Raw genomic sequence first — 7,599 nt, 5'->3', positions numbered from 1 at the left:
CGAGAGCCTGACAGAAAGGCAGTGGTGTTTTAGGATTCAAAGGGACCTTTGAAACCATCTCATCCAAACCCTTTATTTTACAAATAAGAAAATTGAGGTTCAGGCTGGCTAAATGATTTACCCCAAATTGCATAGCCAATTATGGAAGAACAGGGATTGTAATCAGACACCCACTCCTAGGGAATTGTTTTATTTGGCAGGAAAGACAAGCAGGGTGAAGAAGGGAGTGGCAAAGACAGGTATCTAGTTTGTAGAACTGGGATCAGAGAGTGTCTGTTTGGTTCCAAGGCCAGGGCAGTCACAGAATCAGAGCATGGGGTCAGAGTGTTGCCACACAGAAAGGCTGACTGGGGGTCGAGATGTTGTTGGAATGCAGGGTTGGCTAAGAACAGGATAGTCTCGGGGCACCTGGGTGGCTCAGTGGGTTAAAGCCTCTGCCTTCGGCTCAGGTCATGGTCTCAGGGTCCTGGGATAGAGCCCCACATCAGGCTTTCTGCTCAGCAGGGAGCCTGCTTCCTCCTCTCTCTCTCTGCCTGCCTCTCTGCCTACTTGTGATCTCTGTCAAATAAATTAAAAAAAAAAAACCTTAAAAAAAAAAAAAAGAACAGGATAGTCTCAATGCTAGAGCCAAACCTGAATTTCTCTCATCCCTGAGATGTGTGGACAATTAGCTTAAGTGTTTAAATACTTTTTTTTTTTAACCCTGTAGGAAATGGTTGCTTTCTGAAACTCTCATGAATCCAACTTTGATTCCCTCTTTTTTTGGTCTGGATATTGACATGCCTAGTAGAATCTCATTGCAAATGGACTTCTCACTGGTTGGTGACACTATCTAGTTGATAGGTAGAATTATCCCTTCAGTTTGAGATATTTGCTTTACTTTGCTGGGCAGATATTAGTTATATGGACACCTCCCCCCCAAAATGAACTAATAAATTATTTAGAAGGATGGAATTTGACTCCTTTAGGCTTGAAAATCAACATTTTAAAAATAAATCTGCTTTGGGGCCCCTGGGTGGCTCAGTCAGTTGAGCATCTGCCTTTGGCTCAGGTCATGATCCCAGGTTCCTGGGATTGAGTTCCACCTCCAGCTCTCTGCTCAGCGGGAGCCGGCTTCTCCCTCTCCCTCTAACCTTCCCCCCACTCTTGTTCTCTCTCTGTCTCTCTAAAGTAAATGGATGAATAGAATCTTTTTTTTTTAAGTGGGTTTTATTAAAAAAAAAAGTAATAAAATAAGCCACTTTCTTGAGCATCACTACCATACAGCATGCTTTCATGTCACATTATTGACAGATTAGATGTTTCCAAAGCACTGATGTATTTCAGGATAACTCATCTCTTCTGTATGCTATTGTCACTTAAAGTTGCTTTTTGTTTACCATTTGATACACGCCCAATATAGATCTACTTCCTCTTTTTTAAAGTCACGTTGCTGGATGAGCAAAGGATCTGCAACCCAAGCTGGTGACTCTGCTGGGAATAGGGGTCTCCCAAAACAGAGAAGACTAGAGAATCTGGGCAAGATTGGGACAAGCCTTAGTGGGAGAAGTCCAGCACAAGCTTTGCCAGGAAGGAGAGCTGAGATGAGAGCTGTTCTTGCAAGGCTGAGGTCATAGACAGCTCCTACTTAACAAATATGCAGAAGGAAGAAAGAAAACTAAGGAGTGAACACCTGGTTAATACACTATATTTAAAAAAAAATTTTTAAATTTTGAAAATATTTGGTGAGCATTTTTATAATGTAAAATAGTAGTGTGATGAAAACAAGTAATTGTTATATTCTACATTAACTTACTGTTTAGGTGATGATAACTAATCATGGTACAATAGGATTCTTTGATGGCTTATGGATTTAAGTCAGGGGTGTTCCATTTCTTAAAGAATGAGGAGGTTAAGAATGAGAACATTAACTAAGAATTACTATCACTTTTGGTTTTGCTTTCAACTCAAAGGAAAGAATTTTATTTATTTTTTTAAGATTTATTTATTTATTTGAGAGAGAGCACGAGTGGGAGGGGTAGAGGGAAAGGGAGAGAGAATTTCTAGCAGACTCCATGCTGAGCACAGAGCCTGATGTGAGGCTTGATCTCAGATCTCCCAATCCTGAGATCATGACCTGAGCCAAAACCAAGAGTTAGTAGCTCGACCAACTGCGCCACCCAGGCGCCTCTCAAAGGAAATAATTTTAAAGCACAAGCATGCAGTGTTAAAATGAATTATGAAGCCTTCATACAAATGTCATACAGTCCATATCTTCAAATTCTGTGGAAAACTATCTGTGTGTCACGGCTCCCTGGAAAAGAAAGCTCCTTTTCTTTTTGGTCAGAACCCCTTTCTAGTGGCTGAATTCTTAGTGTTCCTTGATCCCAGTTAAGGCTGATTATGTTGATGGGGCGTCTGAGTGGTGCAGTCAGTTAGCTGGTTTCAGCTTTGGTTTTGGCTCAGGTTATTATCTCAGGGTCGTGAGATCAAGCCCCGCCAAGGGCTCTGTGCTTAGCTCAGAGTCTGCTTAAGACCGTCTTCCCTCTCCCTGCCCCTTCCACTTATGTGCTCTCTCTTTCAAATAAATAAATAAATCTTAAAAAAAAAGAAAAAGCTCTCTCCTTCTCACTCTGCCCTTCCCATCTGCACTCTCTCTCTCCAAATAAATAAATTAATTAAAAAAAATTGATTATGTTTGTGACTAGGTAAGAGAGTTCACCCAGGTATTCTGTGCAGTTTTCAAGATCTTATGCAAGGTAAGACAATGACTGAATTCTAATTTGAGAAGACCCGGAAGACGTTCCTAGGATTCTAATTGGTTCCAGTTTGCCATCTTGACCAGCATTCAGTAATGAGTTAATCAGCGTGGATGGAGTTGCCACTGGGCAGGTCAGTTCTTAGAAGCAGACTGGGCACATTCCTTCCTCTGAACTCTTGCTTGCACATTTTGTCCTTTCCTGCCTCCTCTTCTCCACTGCACTTTTCTAAATCTTGTAGCTCCTTGCCAATCCTCCTCCGTGGGGCCTTTGCTGACCATCTCAAGCACTGTGGCATACCCCTTTCGTGGGCTCCTATAATACTTGTAAGTAGCAGTCATTTGATCCTCGCTTTGTATGCAGGCTTCTCTTTATGTGCCTTCTCAGCAAAATGCTAATCTCTAACATCCAGGGTCCTATCTCCCATCTCTCCATGGCCAACAAGGCCACCTCAGTGCAGGCAATGAGCAGTGGATGCTTGATTGACAGCCCCACTCAGCATGGTGGCTCATTTTAAACTCTGTAGGAGAAAAGAAAAAACCCAGCATGCAGAGAAGAGGGCTGCCTTCAGATTTCCAAATCCAAACTCAACTTGGCACTTATGTTGGGATTTCCAAGATATTCTCATAATCTCAAAATAAATATCCTATTAGGTTAGGCTGACATGAAAAGGCGTCTATTACTTGCCTTACGAAGACACATGGACCTGACAAAATGACATAAGTTTCTAGAATGTGGTTGTAAAAGGCAATGTATAACTTCCCAGGTGATCACTGATTTGAATAGGAAGACTTGGGAGCACTGGAATTGATTAAATGACTCAGGAAGCTTTTACTGAGTCTTGAGTGTAGGGCAAGATTCTAGTTATCTGAGTATAGCAGATGTTTTCGGAGCTCACGTCATATCCCCTTGGGCCACCCCAAATTTTAGTCCAGCCCCAATGACCTAATAGTGACATTGAGAATGCACGCTTTATTATTATTTTTTTAAAGATTTTATTTATTTATTTGACAGAGAGAGAGCACAAGCAGGGGGAGCAGCAGAGGGAGAGGGAGAAGCAGGATCCCCACTTAGCAAGGAACACAATGTGGGGCTTGATCCCAGGACCCTGCGATCATGACCTGAACTGAGGGCAAATGTTTAACTGACCGAGCCACCCAGGTGCCCCGAGAATGTACCCTTTAAAGAATTTTCCTCCTTTTCTGCTTTATTCCCTCATTTCTGCTTCCTAGGATCACATCCCAAACAAACTACGTGTTTTCAGACCTTGTCTAGGCTCTGCGTTAGGGGGATCTTGAGCTAAAACAAAGAGATACATAGGATATGGTAATTGTTCATAAGGCTCTTATAAGCTTAGATGGAGTATTTGGACACATATTCTTGGAAACAAGGAAAATAAAAGGCAGATTTCTATTAAATGACACACAAGTGGTACAGATTCTAGTCTATTATGATTGATACAGATTGTATTAAATTTTAGTAATAATTCTTCCAGCTCTGGTAGCTCTAACTAGGAAGATTTGGTTCTTCCAGAATTATTATTTCTTTTGATGTTTTATTAATCTCATATCTTACTGAAGTGTTCTGTTCTTAGCTAAGTATGAAGAGGTGGGATTGGGTACATTTTGTACCACATCCTTAGTGATCTGTAATTATATCCTGTCATTCAAATGCTATTCTATTCAACTTTGCAGAGCTTAAACATCCCTTAACATTTTACTTCTCCTAATACTAAATGGAACACTTAGGTGTTCACAAAATTATCTTGGAACATGTCATGAGAATAAACAAAATGAATTGAAGTTATCATTTTGTACTTGGGACCAATTATTTTAAAGGAAAAAGAAAGGGAACTTAATTTTTTCATTGCAAAACTAATATAATAATATTTTAAAAATTGGGGAATGAATAAATACATCACCCATAGGAACATACTATTAAAACTTGTTATTTTATTTTTGCAAATTTTTATGATTGGCCATATTACAGATACATTTTTTTCGCAATTGTAACACTCAAACATTTTTGGTTTGAATCCTTTATTGAGGCAATTTTGGAGCTTCAAGAAGTCATCTTGAGAAACCTGTTCATCACATATAGTATTCTGGGATTATAGGCCTTCATTATCCACTAGACAGGGTTCTAAGGGAAGGCGTTTTTCCTAATTTCCTTTCTTGAGTCACCTATGTCTTCTAGCCTCTTCTAGATCGGAGGATCTTGATAGCCATGTTTATGAAGGAGGTCGCTATAAAATTTCTTAAAATACCAAGCTTTTAAAATGTTTTAATGATTTTTTTCAAAGCTTTGTTTAAGAGAAATATGCACCATGAAAGCAAGGCATTGCTTGGATTTGCATTTCAGAGTCTGGGAAGACCCTTCTTTACTCTTACGTTTTTAATTTTATTTTCTTCCAAGTCTTATGATAAAAATAATTTACCTTTAGGATGATGGTGGGCCTTAATGTGGGTCTTCGGCATTTATTTTCACTCTACTTCAGTGAATTTTTACTATGAATACTCCTGTCCTTCAATCCTCGGGAGTTTTTCTTTTATTATTTCCTTAATAGTTTATTTGTTTCCATTTTCTCTATTCTGGTTTTTTTATCTTGTATTTTTAGCATATTAACCCTCCTGAATGAATCATGTATATAATTTAAAAAAAAATATTTTATGTATTTATTTGACAGGGATCACAAGTAGGCAGAGAGGCAGGCAGAGAGAGAGGGGGAAACAGGCTCCCTGCCAAGCAGAGAGCCCTATGCGGGGCTCGATCCCAGGACTCTGAGATCATGACCTGAGCTGAAGGCAGAGGCTTCAACCCACTGAGCCACCCAGGTGCCCCTAATTTTTCTCCTATTATGTATCTTTGTCTTTTCTACTTTCGTCAGGATTTTGTCAGATTTATCTTTCAACTTTGTAAGAGTTTTATTTCGATACTACTAGGAAAAAAATACTACTATTATATTTAAAATTTTTATTCATTAACTTTTAACAACTGAGATTTATTGAAAATATCAGAAGAAAAGACTTCATATACACAGTTGCCAGCAGAACCAGGCAGCTCAGTAGTCTAATAAAAGGTGGCTTATCAGGCAGTCTGTTGAATGGAATATGCAGCTAGGGAAGCTGAAACATAACCAGGATATACCGATCATCAATTTTTTTTTCTTTTCCTTAATGAGAACTAACACCACATTTTTTAATTTCCAAGAACTCTTTTCCAGCACCTGAATATTTTTTCTCTGTAGCATCGGTCTTTCATTTCACAGATACATTATCTTGTTTACTCTAAGGCTATTGATAAGATCATTTTGAAATTCTCCTCTTTTCATTTCCTCTGAGTTCCTATTTTCCACATCACAGTGTCACAATTTTAAATCTACTGGAAGAGTCTTTAACAAGGTAAGCAAAATTCCCAGAGTTTGATTTCATGGCCTCTGATGGGCTCCACTTGGTTTATTTGCTCATTTTTGGACCAGGTACTGTGTAGGGAGATGCAGATTTCACAGTTGGTTGGGGGTGGATCAGTATTCTTCCTCTAGCGCCAGACAGAGAGCTCTATCAGAACTGAAAGTGAGAGAAGAGCCGGTCTTCAAAGAAGCCGAAGAGGCTGTTACTAGGAAAAGAGCCAAGGGATATTGGATGGCCAAAAAATAGTAAATATGTGCACTGAAGTGCCTGGCACTGGGGTTTCCTCTGCAACACGTTGGCCCAGAGCTCAAAAAGCCAGTCTCGGAATTCCGGCAGTGACCACTTACTCTCAATTTCAAGGCACCCAGCTAATAGCCAGACATCACTACTTTTTCACAAATCTTACATTACGCCGAAGTCTAGCTTCCTTCAGCTGCTTCTGTGATCTCCGTCCTTGGGCGGGCCTTTGAGTTAAGTGAAGGCAGTACTCATGCTCCCAGGTCTGTCTTTTCAGACTCAGCATCTCCTGTTGCTATAGCTGTTCCTCGCTTGACAGCCTTTTGAATCCTTTCTCTATCTTAGATCTCTCTTTTTTCCTCCGGGTTTGTGCATTCTGGTGGAGCACGAACAGCCTAGATCCTAGAGAACCATCATGGAGCACAGTTGATTCAAACTGGTTTCTGAGTGTGAACTAGAAGTATGTAAATAAGTCACTTATTCACTCACTAAATGACAACTTATTCACTTATGCACTCACTATTGAGCTACTACAGGATAATAATAATAATAATTCTTAAACCTAGAACACGAGTCCACCAGAACCACTAATGAAACCCACAGATCCTGCTTTTGTTTGGCGGCCCTGAGCAGCGGAGCTCACTGGCCCTCGCCTGCCCTCGCTGTTGTCCCCAGCCAGGGCCCTCACTGTCGCGGTCATTTATGGTGGCACCTGAGGCTACAAGGGTTGGTACCTTAATTTCAAGAAGAAGTTAGAGGATGAGTTCCCCAGATGCCTGGACATCTGCAGCAAGGGGGCTCCCCAGGCCACCGGCTATGTGGACATGGAAAGCTAGTTTCTGAGGCTGGTGGTCGCCATCAAGGCCACCTTGGCTCAGGGCTAATATGCCCTGAAGGCCAAATCCAGCGACCTTGGCCCAGCCCCTGTGGCAGATGCTTCAGGACAGGAAGGATGGAAATGACTTGTGGATGCCTGGGCTTTCCCTGACGTCCTTGCAGCCGTCTTGTGGGAGCAGAGATTGATGCCTCCGGTCCCTGCCCTCGTGAGTGTGTGTGTGTGTGTGTGTGTGTGTGTGTGTGTGTGCGCGCACAGGAGTTTAGCTCTGCATCCTGCCTGCCTTGCTCCTTCCTCTCCCCACATTTCCCCATATCCCCGTATCCCCCAGCCCTGTGATTACTCTCTGGCATTTGGGGGGATCAGGTTTGGGGGTTCT

Source organism: Martes martes, assembly GCF_963455335.1.
Source record: "Martes martes genome assembly, chromosome: 5".
Classification (NCBI taxonomy): domain Eukaryota; kingdom Metazoa; phylum Chordata; class Mammalia; order Carnivora; family Mustelidae; genus Martes; species Martes martes.
The sequence above is the reverse complement of the archived record's forward strand: the minus strand, read 5'-3'. Positions refer to the sequence as shown.